This window comes from Chelonia mydas, chromosome 19 (assembly GCF_015237465.2).
Source record: "Chelonia mydas isolate rCheMyd1 chromosome 19, rCheMyd1.pri.v2, whole genome shotgun sequence".
Classification (NCBI taxonomy): Eukaryota; Metazoa; Chordata; order Testudines; family Cheloniidae; genus Chelonia; species Chelonia mydas.
In genome coordinates, this window is record NC_051259.2 from 10,746,576 (window position 1) to 10,760,943 (window position 14,368).

Here is a 14,368-nt window from a genome sequence, read left to right on the forward strand (position 1 = left end):
GTGCCCCGTGTCCAAAACCCGCCCCTGCCCCCTGCCCTGTCCGTGCCAGGTGCCCAAACCCACCCATGCCCCCTGCCCTGTCCGTGCCATGTGTCCAAACCTTCCCCTGCCCTGTCCGTGCCATGTGCCCAAACCTTCCCCTGCCCTGTCCGTGCCATGTGCCCAAACCCACCCATGCCCTGCGTGTCTGTGCCATGCCAGTGCACAAACCCTCCCATACCCTGCCATATCCGTGCCTTGTGCCCAAACCCTCCCATGCCCTGTGTATGTATGCCATACCCGTGCCATGTGCATGTCCATTCTGCGCCTATCTATGTGCCCAAACCCACACCAGGCCCTGCTGTGTCTATGCCGTGCCACGTACCCAAACCCAACCCAGGCATGGGTGTACCCAGCTCCACGCTATCCCACATCCATGCTAGATGGTGCCCAGGCAAAGCCAGGATGGTCCATGCCATAATTTCATAGCCCAATAGTGTATATTGCTCACACCATGCCTACCCCCTGTTGTCCCCATCCATGTCTATCCAGACCTTACTGGGCTCTGGACCCAGGCAATGCTGCCAAGGTGGCAGCTGCAGGAGGCCCTGGGCTCATGGGGCTCCCACCCCGGCAGGGACACATGGAAATGCTGCTGGTGGCCTGTTTACTGCTGCACAGGGTGGTGTTTGGGCTATTGGGTGCCCGCCCGCCCCACCGCCGTCAATCCCCCCCCCCCCCCCCGACTGGATCTGTGCGTGTTCTCTCCCACTCCAGTGGGGATGAGCCTCTCCCACAAGGGGCAGGGCGAGGCAGTGTGGCCCAGGTGGGGTTGTACACTAAACTTTAGGTCTTGCAGCAACGGGGTGGCACTTGTATGGATTTGCCAAGGACCCACATTTCTCAGGGCAGCTCTGTGTATGCAGCCTATGCCAGGGACAATGCATTGCCATGCCTAGCCCCGGTAACGGCCAATTAGCTGGCTATGCCTCACCCGAGCCATATGCTGAAGGGCCTGGACCATACGGTACAATGCTCACCCTCTATATAGCTCACACTGTTAGTGAAAGTAGATGGATTTCTGATGGGTCCATCACCGTGGTATCTGAGCACCGCACCGCATCTACACCAGGCCTTCCCAAAGCCCTGGCCATGCTTTGGAGAAGTCTGCCACCTCCCACGGATCCTGCTGAGAGCAGAGCTAACCTGAAGAGAAGCCACAGGCTCCTTTGCCCTACATGGTCCCTTGCCTTATGGAGAGGCGGTGCGGTCTGATCGACAGACCTCTGCACTGGGAGTCAAGAGACCTGGTGTCACGACGGGACATGGGCAGTCTGACCTAGTGGTCAAAGCAGGAATCAGGCCAGGTCAGATACCAGGAGGTCCAGAGGCCAAGCCAGGCCAGAGGGCAAACTGAGAATTGAGTGTCAGGAAGGATCAGGTTACCAGGAGATCAGAAGCAGGAGAAAAACTCGAGCAGAACCACAGATTGATAACCAGCTTCGGGCCAGGACGCCAGGAAGTCAAGCCAGAGGAGTAGGAGCCACAAGGGGGACACAGTCCAAGGCAAAGTGAATCCCACTTCCATAGACAGCTTCCAGTTCCGGTGCTGGGTTTAAATAGGGGCTGTGGACCAATCAGGGCCCTCAGCATTTTGCCAGTCAGCTCCCAGGACTGGGGCTCTGCTGCCTGAGTTCAGCTCCTTATTCTGACAGCACTGATTTAATTGGGGATTGGTCCTGCTTTGAGCAGGGGGTTGGACTAGATGACCTCCTGAGGTCCCTTCCAACCCTGATATTCTATGATTCTATGACTTGGCACATCTCAGGATGGGAGGCTGGAGCCTATCGCAGAGCAGTGTTCGGGACCCACGGTCCCCGGCTTCAAATGTCAACTCCGCTGTTTGACTTCAGACAAGTCACTTGCCCTTCGTCTGTTTATAGATTGTAAGCTTTTGGGGGCCAGGAGTGACTGTTACCATGAACAGCACTTAGGACAACGGGACCCAATCTTGATTTGGGCCTCTAAGCTACCGGAGATATCACCTCTCCCCCCTTGTGCTGTCGTAACGGCGGAAAAACATTCTGCTGCCAGGCAGTAGGTTTGTAGGGCTGGGGGCAGACATGTTTTAAAGCAGTCAACATAACACCAGTTTGAATCCGGAATCACTTCTGATCATAGAGATCTATATTCTATTTTGAAACTATGTAAATCATGGGTTTCAGAGTAGCAGCCGTGTTCGTCTGTATCGGCAAAAAGAACAGGAGGAATTGTGGCACCTTACAGATGAACAAATTTATTTGAGCATAAGCTTTCGTGGGCTACAGCTCATTTCATCGGATGCATTCAGCTGTAGCTCACGAAAGCTTATGCTCAAGCAAATTTGTTCGTCTCTATGGTGCCACAAGTCCTCCTGCTCTTTTTATGTAAATCATGTTTGATAGACACAGGCTATTACAATTAATTTATCAACTAAATGTGACTGTTTCAGCACCAAAAACGAAAAAAAATCTAAAGTCATTTTCAAGTAGCCTCGGCTGGCAAAACTTTGTAATCAACGCCACACGTCTAGGAGCTGTGCTGATAGGAGAGGCCGGATTACGCTGATAAAAAACATAACGATCAAACCAATCGGCAAAGCTTTGTCTCAGCCACGTGACTAGCGCATGCTGGTTTTAACTGAGTCTTAAAAATCAAGACAATCAGATCGGGCGTTTGAAAACGCTGACCGTTTAAAGGTGGGGACATTCTGCTGTGCAGCTGGCCCTTTTAAAATGCTCGTGGCTTTCGAAGGACACTAGCAAGCATCTTCAAACTTGGCTCAAGTTTCAGCTCTCAGTGAGATCTACACAGCAAGCCGACATTGCAGTGCCTAGCATCAGTCTCTCGCTCATGGTACCTGAATGAAAATGATTCACTGGCGCATAGGAAGGATTCCTGCCCCCACCCCCCCCATACACTAGTGACTAAGGTAAATCTCAATGAATTTGTCTGCAACTTTGCAAAAATAACAAAGAAGAATAACCTTGGGGCTGAGACCAAGCATAAAGAATGCTTCTCTTCAGAAAATTAAGAGTGACTGAAAAGAGCGATTTGAATGGAAATTAGAACTTAACCATAACACCTACAGTGTAGCACTTTATAATGGGGGCAGAAAGGGTAACGGGACACCTGAGCCCTCAGGGAGCCAGAAAATCAGGGTGGGATCTGTGGTCTTTGTAAACAAGTTCACAGTTAGACACCAGGGCCCAAGTCACCATAGCTCTGCCCCTTGTGCAGTCATTTATACCAGTGCAAGGTGAGTGTGACAATGCTACCAGTTCAGGAGGCTGTAGCGTTTTGCACCCTTTTTACACTAGTGCACCAGGTGCAGGGCAGTGATGCAATGGGGGGCCCACAAGCAATACAGCCTGATTCAGGTGAATAAACAGGGAGCCGTGGAGTGGAGCGGCCTGAGCATAGGGTTGGGAGCCAGGAATGCCTGAGTTCTAATCCTGACACTGACTCACTGTGCAGCCTTGGGCAAGTTCCTGCCACTCCCCTGTGCCTCAGTTTCCCCATTAGTAAGATGGGGCTTTAACGACACTTAAATGAGGAGTTGGTTAACATTCACTATGTACCTTGAAGGACAAAACCATTCGTGACGTGGTGCTAAGCGCTCACAGCGAGAGCCCCAGTCTGACTCTAATGACTAGTCATGCCTCTCGTTCCAAGGCCCTGCGCACACTGGCTGTGCCTGTCCCCCAGCCCCAGTCACTCCACTGACCTCAGCAGGGGCTGAGGGCCCCCGGCCCCTTTCAGGAGGTGGCCGGCATCAAGGCAGGGGCTGGGCAGTGCACTTCTAGCCTCACTCCTGCCAAGCTCTGTACCACGGGGGCGGGGAGGGGAGCCTGCCCCCTTCCTCTCTGCACTCGCTCTCTTTTGTCTCTGCAAGTGGCTCTGGAGTGGGGGGGGAGGCCGGGGCCTTGCTCTAGCTCCACGCGAACGCGAAGCTTTGGTGCTGTGTAAACACCAGCTGTATCAAGAGTGAGCGGCTCCTTCTAGGTCAACAGATAGCTGAGTTGTTGCCAGGCAACGGCCCGGCTCCTCTTCTTTGCCAGCCTCGCTGGGTGGCGTCGGGCACCTCACAGCGCCGAGCGCAGGCCAATTCCAGCAGCCGGCCTCGGGGCACACGCTCTGCACAGGGGGCCGGGGTGGCAGCCGCCATGTCATAGCCTAGCCGGGCGGGACGGCGGTTGCCCCGTGATGGGATTTCAAGGAAGCGCGGGGGCATTGTGCTGAGACACGTTGCTCATGTCCAGCTTGGCCTCCATCCGTCCTCGGCCAAGCCCTGCTGAGACCCACCCTACGCCTTGCCAAGCATCCTGCAGCTTCCTAGTGCAGGAATAACGCTTTGCCCTCAGCCGAAGAGGGAGAGGTCATGGGTATTGGTGCTACGGGGTGGCTTTGAAACCCTCCCACCCAAACACCTGGACATAGCTGACACCCCACAAAGCTTGGCTGAAGCCATCAGCGCCCCCCCAGAAGCATGATCTCTTCAGCCTGCACCTGTGATCTCCTTGCTGATGCCCCATTTTGTCCAGGAGCTGGATCCACATGGCTTTTAACACCCCACTGCACAGGGGTATCAGGGACCTCAGGAGGTCATCTAGTCAATCCCCAATTTTTGTCCCAGATCCCTAAATGGCCCCCTCAAGGATTGAAGCCACAACCCTGGGTTTAGCAGGCCAATGCTCAAACCACTGAGCTATCCCTCCCCCCCATGGATGTAGTGGGACATAAGCAGTAGGTAGACCTTGCATCACTCCCTCAACCGCGGGCGGGAGGGGTTAACTTTAAGGCCTGCCGTGGCCTTTTGCAATAAGCAAATCCGGTCCCATGCCTTCATTCGGGATAAGCCAACAGTGGGGTGGCTGCTCTGGAGACATCATCCCCGGAGAGCTCCTGCAAGCCCTCCGTCCTTGCTACTCGGGCCTTTGTGTCCCTGCAGCGACACCAGCTGTGCTGTGAAGTGGAAAAGGCTTGTTTGGAAGCTGCCCCCGGCAGCGACAGTCACCATGGAGCAGCCTCTTGCGGCTGGTGCATCGGGGCCAATGCACCTCCAGAGAACAGCTGTGGGGACCAGCGGTGAAGGAGTCAGAGGCCCTAGAGTGGCTGGAACGGGTGCTGTCTTCTCTAGTCTGTGCATGTCTCACCAGCCTCTCACTGGTGGCAGTTCTGGCTGGAAGCCTGTGCCCCATGCTGAAGCTTTCCAAGCTGCTGCATCTCCTGCCATGTAGGAGTGAGGGCTCAGTCCCTCACACTCCGTGTGAACGGCCTGTCTCGGGCCCCACTGGCCCATTCTGTTTGCCCTGCTGGCAGGGGAGCAGTTTGCTGATGGGGAGGGAGGCGAATGCGAGGGCAGCCGGCGCCGAATGCCAAGCCCCACTCAATCCTTCCAAAAAGCCACACAGCGCTTCCTCCTGGGCCCATCCCCTTCACTCACCGCAAACACAGCCCCTCCCAGCAGGCCAATATCGATCGGGGACTGTGGCCCTTTAAATGCCACTCTGCATCTGTCTGCCTAGGCCCAGTGAAAACAGGGGTGCTGGCCCTTTAAACCAGGCACCACCGGGTCACGCTCAGAAGTGGCAGATTGGCAGGTGGCTCGGGTGGGTGGGCGAGCTGGGGGCGGTGTTCGGATTTGTTTCCAGGCTCTTGTTTGATTTGGCCATCATGGCACAAGCGGGAAGGCAGGAACTTGGGAGGTTCTTTTGCCTTCAGAAGAGAGGTGGGGGAGGGTGTCCTTTCCTTTGGGGTAGCGAGGAAAGGCTGGCAGAAAGTGTGTGTGTGTGTGTGTGTGTGTGTGTGTGTGCTTGTACAGGGGTCAGAGACAAAGAGGGGGAGCTGGAGCCGCCGAGGAGGCTGGTTTAGCACTCCCCCAAAAAAGGGGAAGTGGGGTTTGCATCGGAGAGTCCCAACCCCCGCCCCCCATTCTCTCCTGGCACTGTGCAGATGTCTTTCAAGCCTCTCATATTCGCTACAGCAGATCTCACTCCCCCCTAATCCCCCCCAGTCCATCAGTATGGATCATGTGTTTTTCTCCATGGCAACCTCCTTCCTCCCCCCGCCCCAACAATGCAAAAAGCACTTAACTGCAATAGCCATGACCCTGCGGATCTTGCTAACCTCTTCCCACCCACAGGTAGCTGGCGCGCTTTGCCAGCCTCTCCAGCCCAGAGGCCCCAAGGCTGTTCCCTCCCTCCTGGCTGCCGGTGGCGGGTTTAGCTTCCCACCCACAGGTAGCTGGCGTGCTTTGCCAGCCTCTCCAGCCCGCAGGCCCCAAGGCTGCTCCCTCCCTCCCTCCCAGCCGCCGGTGGCGGGTTTAGCTTCCCGTTCCCGGAACTTGCGCGCCAGGCTCCTTGACACCACTGGTGGTTTTCCCATCCGTCTCTCTTTCTTAACCTGTCTGCAGCCCAAAGTCGACGCGCCCACCCCCTCCCGTCGCTGGCAGGGAGACGCGCGACGCGAATTTATCTGTCAAGCGCCCAGTTGCTGTGGTCTGGAAAGCCCCCTTCGTCCTGCGTGCTGGGGGCCCGGATCCCTCCCTGACACCGAAGGACAGCAAAGGGTGCGGCGCCGTGGCCAGGAGAAAGAGCGCCCGCTCTGATGCAAGCTCCCCACGGCCTCGAGTGAGAGGCGGGCTGGGAGGGGAGCAGTGCGCTGTTCCGTCATGTTCACGGGGCCAGGGTCACATTGCGCAAGGGCAGCCTGGGTCTGCTGCCTCGTGCTCCGCCAGCCGCTGCTCCAGGGCGGGGGAGATTGTCCCAGGATCTGCTCCCTGGCTGGTGGACACAGAATCTCTGTTTCCAGGGCTTCATGCCCAGCACTCAAATCCGGACCCCAGGGCTCAGTCCAGCTAGGCAGGGAGCCCTGCTGCCCCCAGGAGCTGAGCACCTGCTGAAATCAACGACACCGGAGTACTCAGTCTCCTGCAATAACTGCTCAGTGGAATCACAGGGCTGCTTTCACTGCCATCAATAGGAGTTTTGCCGTGAACAGCGGAGCAGGGCTGGCCCTCAGCAGGGCACGCTCGTTCCTCTTCCTGTCAGACTTTTCCCCACAGCCACAAAAGCCTCCTTCCCTAACCCATTCTCCCCCGGCCTTCCCTCCCGCTCAGTCCATGAGAGCCACCTATGAACTCTGCACTCCACCACACTCACGGGCCATCTCCTCCTCCCCTGCCTCCCGTCATCACATCGCTCATTACAGGGGCCTGCCCTTGTCTAGCCCACAAATCTGCTGCCTCACCTTGATGACCGCACCCGATTTACAGCAGTTGTGCTGAGTCAGGGAGCACCCAGCTGTTCCCAGCTTCTGCGGTGATAAGCGCATTCCAGGCGCGAGATGCCCCAGAACAATGTGAGCTGCACTACTGGACCAAAGCCACCCCTGCTGCAGCTGTAGCCCATCGTCCTGCTGCAGCAGTCGCTCTCCTATGCCCCTTGTTTTTGAGTATCGGACAAATAGGAGGTACAATAATAATAACAAAACTTTTAACCTCCAAACCACCTTCCAGCAGAAGATCTTAAAGCACTTTGCAATTGCTAAAGAATCCAGTGTTCCAGTATCAGTGGGCATTGAGGGTGAAGAGTGGGGCTTTCCTATTCCCAAGGATCACAGTTCCAGTTCTTCTCCATTGGCCCTATCCATTTTGTTAGCATTTAACCTTTCATTCTTCCTTAAATCCCTCCATTTCCAGCTCTCATGGTCGCGGAGAAAGCGCTTCAAATGGGCCCCCGTGGAGGGCTGTGTCTCTACGCCTGCAGACAGACAAACTGGAAGAATAGTTCGGAGAGGTTTGGATTTCCCCATTCATCTGAATGAGGTGTTGACTCTGAAACATAACAACTTGCTGCCAACACTGTTGCCTATTTCACTACTGATCCAAGTAATGAGTTTAGTCAGTGTCTGGATAACACAGATGTCAGATACAGCAAAGAGCAATTAGGCCCCGTAATACCCTCCTTGCCAGTGCAGGATTAGTCTGTAGCACTATATTCTTCCATCTAGCTTTAAAAGTCCCAAGCAATGTGGCTTCCCTCTCTTCCCCTGGGAGCTTGTTCTACTACCTACTGGGCCCCTCCCTCACTGTTAGGCCCTGGGTTTTGCAGGCTACATTTTCCTTCTCTTGATTCCACCCTGTTACTCCTCATTAGATGTCAGGCTGAAAGCAAGAAGGAGGCAGCAGTCACCAAGGGAGAAGGGGCAATGTAGTCCCAAGGCAGAGCTGCTTGGGGTGATACCATGGCCAGTGGGGCCACAGCAGACTCCCAACACTTACCTCCCCCAGTACTTCAGCTCCTGATTATGCCCATTTCCCAGTCAGGAAAACCAAGGGCGGCCGAAGGTGATTCACCCCAAGATCACACAGGATGAGCTGGGACTAAAACCCAATAGGCCAGGCTGCCCCTCCATGTGCCCCCCCCCTCCCCAAAGCCCCTAAGCCTGTCCGCCACTCCTGCTCACCTTGTACCTTGTTATAATGGGTGATGCATTATAATGCACCGGGCTGGAAGTGCAAGGCTCTGCCAGGAGACCTGTGCTCACCCATCACCTCCTTCCTTGTCCAAGCTGTCACCTCTTTCTGACGGCCCCGTCCACTGCTATTTGTCTCCCCTTCTCCCTCCTGGAACCTGCTTCTCCCCCTTCCACACCAGGGTCAGGGCTTTAGCAGAGCTGCTCCTGAATTGCACCTGTCCAAAGGCAGGAATCTGGTCCCAGCTGGGCGCCTGGTTGCTGTTACCAAAAAGCATGTGGTTTCTGCAGCCCTTCGCTGGATCAGGCCTTTCACCAGCTCCGCTGCCCCCTCCGAGCAGAGCTACTGGGACTGCAGCCTTCTCCCAGGCCCACTAGCCCCATCCATCCCTGCCTGTAAGGAACAGAGGCTCTGGGCAACTCTTGCCTCTCTTCCCCCTACATCTTGCATGGCCAACCTCAAGCATTCAAAATCAGTCCCCACCCCGCTCCCCGGCCCATCAAATTATGAGATAGGGTTAAAACTCATGAGGTCTTTTAACCCAGTTAGACTTGGGGGGTTGTTTTCTTTGCCTCCCAGTCTCAGAGCGTCACACTTTCAAGCTCTTCTCTGCACCAAAACTAGCAACGTACTCCCCCCGCCGCCTCCCCCCCATAAAAGCCGAGATTCTTGTGTCACTCCACAACGCCCAGAGCCGGGGCTTTAAGAAAAACGCCAGCTACCGGGCGCACTGGCAACCCAGCCCCTCTGTAAACAGGCTCGCTGGCACCTGCCTCCTCACGTGCATCTCTGGCCTTCCCCGCTGCAGGTCCGGGACGGTCCCGGCTGAGCCCTGACTCTCCCATTTCTGCTCATCCACCCTGCGGCGGGTTCCCCCCCCGGCCACGACTTTGGACACAGGAATCCGGCAGCACCCAGCCGCCCCCCTCAGATCCTGACATCTGTCCCTGCCTGCACTGAGCCAGCACCAACCCCCCTCTCGGAACAGGGAGGATTTGAAAGGGGAGAGGAGGGTGGGGAGGAAAGAGACAAAGCAGAAGCCATTTAGCAGATAAAGAGAAGGCGCCTTCCCCCTGCCAGTGGCACCTTTGCAAAGCCAGGCCTGGTAACAAGCGAGGAATTCAGCCCCAGCTCCAGACTCAGTCACCGCTTAAATCCCACAAGATCTATGCACTGTGTAAGTCCTGCTTCAGCCCTTTGGTGCAGCCGCCTCTCCTCCCCAAAGCTCCTAGTGAGTTCCACGTTCCCGCCAGCGATTCATCCGCCATAGAAGAGAGGAGCCCCGGAGCTCTTTGCTGAGCCTTCTGTTTGCTAGTTGACTTTTTCAGAGCTAGGCTGAAACCTGGCTTGGCTGCTTTCTCCTTCTGCATTGGAAGGGAAAGGCCGATCTCCCGAGCCCTGCCCCTGGAAGAGGCTGTTCCAGGCTCACTCAGGCCTTGTCTGAGCTAGATTTCAGACTGGTTTCCCCGCAACAGTGCCTGTTTAGTGCCTCCCTGGGTCATCTACGCTTTGCTGAACACAGGGTGGTAAAAATGCCCGGGTCCCACCAACACCAGGGTGGTTGCACCAGCAGCTGGGAAAAGGATCCTAGCATACGTCCACACAGAGACTCGCACTAGCCGAGCTCGACCTAGCGTGCTAAAAATAACACGGTGGAAGTTGTGGCCCTGGCAGAGGCTTGGGCCAGACACCCAAGCTTGGAGTCACCTCACCCCCTGGTCCATGCCGCTATTTTAAGCACGCTGGCACACGAGGCCCGCTCCCAGCTGCAGGGCAGACATCCCCTCAGAGGCTGGCAGTCCAAATCCCAATACTGACAGTGCTGCGTGCAAAGCCTGGCACTGTGAATCACATTCACTTGGCTGCTGCCTGTCACTCAGGATACTGGTTATTTCCAGCAGGCAGCTTTAAACTCCCATTAGCTCCGGATCTAGCCTCGTAAGCAACACCCATCCCCCTCCCCCGCCAACACCCAACCCCCCAGCTAATGCATAATCACAGCATCTCACGCCATGCCAGCTAATCCATTGCAGAGCTCCAGAACCCCCTTGCACACCGGGGGAGGGCAGGGGGGAGGGCGGGGAGACAGACTCCATTAAACCCCCCCCCCCCAATCATCCTCTCCAACCGTTAACAGAAGCAAAGAGAAGCAGCCTCATCGCTCAATATATAGGTTTCTTTTAATATAAAAAAGTGCCTATTAAAAATTCCTTCCTAAATACACAAAAAGACCAGTCGAGTGGGAAAGCGAAAGGGACTTTTGGGGTGAGCGAGGGGTATGGAGTCAAGGGGGCCTTTTCAAAGAAATCATAAAGCAGGAGGAGCTCATGGTCTTTAATGAACGGATGCTCAGAGCAGGCGCTCCGGCTGAAAGTGACCAGATTTCTGCTGGATTTCATACAAGCACTGCGCAGTAACGGACAACACAGGAGGGCTTTTTTTGTTTTTTGTTTTTTTTTTGTTTTGTTTTTTGCACAATCCACAAAGCTGTACATAGTTTCCAAACCCTGGGAAAGGGGGGGGGGCGGGATAAAGAGGGGGGCAAAAAGAAAAAGTCACCCACCCACCCACACACGCACACACACACCCCCTGAGCTCCTCACAGGCGCAGCTGGGAAAGCATGGAGGAAGGAATACTGGTGTAGCGAACAAGTGGCAAACAAGAACTCAGACAACTCCTTCACCCTGGCCCCGCAAACCCCCCCTCCCCCGAAGCCCCCCCCCCGCCAAGCAACCTCCCCCTTCCCCCACAAAGAGGGTGCGGTGTGTGGTTTTTTTTTTTTTAAATCTTTTTCTTCCTTTTTTTTTTTTAATACAAATTTGGATCTTTGGGTGTGTCCTGCCAAAAACATTATTAATAATAACAAAAATAAAACTAAAGTCGTCCTCGTTGTCATAAAAAAGGCAACTGAAACCCAATGAACCCATGCGGAATTTGCACATCACAAAACCACAGCAGATGTACAGAATGCAATATACAAGACACGATTTATAATAAAACATTATATACAATAAATAGGTTATGGTTACTTTTTTTTTTGTCGATCGATCTGTAAATAAATTGTCTCAGTGCATACTGGTGGGTTTTTGCTTCTTTCGCCTGCATATTTGCCTTTCAACTTTTTTTTTTTTTTGAGAATTATTTCTTTTTAATTTTTTTTCCGTGTGCGGGTTTTTTGTTTTTGATTTTTTTTTTTTACATTTTTCTTTTCTTCAAAAGTATATACAATTGCTGGTTTTGTGCAGAAAAAAAACAAACAAACGAACAGACATCCCTCTGCTTCCAAACAGAGGAGAGACCGGGGGGCATCTCTGCTGCCAAACAGAGGAGAGACCGGGGGGCATCTCTGCTGCCAAACAGAGGAGAGACTGGGGGGCATCTCTGCTGCCAATCAGAGGAGAGACCGGGGGGCATCTCTGCTGCCAATCAGAGGAGAGACCGGGGGGCATCTCTGCTGCCAAACACAGTGGGGTAGAGGAAGAAAGTTGTCGGGGAGGGGTCTGGAGAAGTGAGGCGGAGAGGCCAACCCAGGGCGTAGATCAGGCAGGTGAAAGGCGGTGCGACACTTTTCACTCTTCTTGCTGGGATTTTGGTGCACGTTGATGCTTTGGGAGTGGGGGATGCGCCCCATCTCCCCACGCCCCTGCCAAAAAAAGAAAAAAAATATCTGCCCAGAGCAGCCGGCGGATGCTAGACTGTGGTGTAGTGAACTCATGGCTGGGATGGGACAGGGTGGGGTCTTCTCATTTGTTTACATAAGCTGCAAAAGACAAACGAGAGAGGAAATTAATGTCACACACCTGAAACAGGCATGAAACAGGCATGAAACAGACATTGATGACACACTACACCCTCACCCCTGGAGGGCTATGGGTCTGATCCAACACCCGCTGCAGTCAATGGGGGTCTTGCCATGGGGCCAGGGCCTGTGTTTTTGTTCGATGTCTAGCACAACAGGGGTCAAAAGCTGCAGAAAGTATTTAGGTGCCTAAAGCCGCCGCTAGGCAGGTCACTTACTGCACGATACTACGAGGATGAGGGCGGGACAAGAACCAGTAGCGAATCAGAGAAGGGCACATGGTGCCCAACTCCTCTGCATCTTTAGGTGTCTAAACACCTTTGAACATCCGGCCCCCGGTCCACGGCTGGGGTTCCTAGGCACTGCGCTAGGTTCTGTACATACTCCGAGGCCAGGCCCAACTATGGTGCTCAGCAGTGTGAAACACCCACCCCGAGTTAAGCCGAGCTAACCCCCGAAACAGCGCTAGAATTCTTCTGTCGACCTAGCCCCCACCTCTCGGGGCGGTGGAGGCCCTCCGCGGACGGGAGAACCCCTCCCGTGGCTGTAGTCAGCGTCTACCCTGAAGTGCAACAGCGTCACAGCTGCGATTGTAGCATTTCAAGTGTAGACAAACCTATAACAAGAGACAGGCCCTGCCCCAAACCGTTTATCGTCTAAATAAACCTGGCAGACAAAGGGTGGGGGAACACAGAGGTGCCAGGTGCTGGCCATATGTTCTCTCTCTCTTTCGAAGGGGGGTGGGACTGGACACTGGTGCAAAGTCCCACAGGAAACCTGAGACAGAGGCAGGAACTGAAGTCAGTTGCACCCGAGCCCAACGCCTGACCCACAGGCCCCTTCTGCCTCTCTACTGGCAGCACTGGGCACCGTGCCAGGTCCCCGGGTGGTACTGCACTCATCACCATTACATATACGCCCTGTGAGCCTGGGAATGCTCTCGGTTCCTCTGGCGTGAGTCAGCGAGAGGGGATCAGGCCAGTATACTGTCAATAGAGGCGTGAGTGCAGCTCAACGCCCGATCCGAATCCAGACTTTGGTGCTGAGGTTCTGTTAGATGACCGGGCCTGTTACAATGACACCATCATTGGGCTGAGAGGCAGAACCACTGAACTTTGTGGGTCAGGCCGCTCATGAAAAGTCTCTCTTCGCTGCTCAGAGGTACCTGCAGCTCAGGGTCCCACCATTACCATCTGCAATCACACTAGCGTAGGATACAAATTCCCAGGACTCTCAGTCCTCCTGGTTCAGAGCTGGGGGTCAGGAAGAAATGTTATTCATGGCGTAGGATTGCAAAAGAGCACACAGGATATCTACTGTCTGCTCTGGCCAGTACCAGTCTGCTCCTGGCCATTGTCAGAGAGGTGTCTCACTAGGTCAGCCAGGGGTCTGGTTTTCGTTTGACACCCATGACGAGATCCAGGTTGCCCAATTCCGCAGCTCCAGATGGAACCCAGCTTGTTTCAAACCGGGGGGTTTGGCAGGATTCTGAAGTTCAGAGGCATTTTAGCATCTAGAGCAGCAGAACCTGTTTAAGCCAGAAGGGAGCCAGGCCCGGCCCAAAGCACATGGGGAGAAGGGCAAAGATTTCCCCGCCGCACAGCGGTGACTTGCTGAGATGAGCTAATGCATCTTCTCTGGAGCGGAGCTCACAGCGGGGACCTGGGGGCACGTGCAGTACCCGGTCGGCACCATGGCACCTTTCCTGGGTGCATCTGAGGACCAGACAGACACGTACGGTGGGGGTGGGAGGGCATGCGTGCGGCTGCTTGGCCACCCGCAGCAGAGTAGGGGGCCCCATGTAGGAACCAGACCTGCACTGCATCCATTGTGTTAACCGCTACAAGAAATGCTCCAAGGGCCAGGTTCCACTCTGGGTTACACTGATGTAAAACCTGAGTGACTCCACTGACATCAGCTGCTGGTGAGCCTAGAGGGCCCAGCTTTGGAGGGCAGGAGAGACCAGCGAGCAGGAGGATCCGGAGCCACGAGAACATGGAGGAATGCGCTGGCGTAGCCCCTCGGGAGCCCACTAGGCCGCCGAGGATGGGGAAGAACAAGGAGAGCTCAG

At 54.9% G+C, this 14,368-nt stretch overlaps 1 protein-coding gene across 7 annotated transcripts in view; it reads right to left on the minus strand.

Moving 5' to 3' along the window:
• Window positions 1–10,769: 10,769 nt before the first annotated feature.
• The window catches only part of AHDC1 (AT-hook DNA binding motif containing 1), a 112,966-nt gene continuing 109,367 nt past the window's right edge, over window positions 10,770–14,368 (minus strand). For all 7 annotated transcript variants that reach the window (XM_037881715.2, XM_037881716.2, XM_037881714.2 and 4 more), the window contains one exon: window positions 10,770–12,258. The gene's annotated coding sequence lies outside the window, so the exon portion shown is untranslated. The remainder of the gene's footprint in view (window positions 12,259–14,368) is intronic.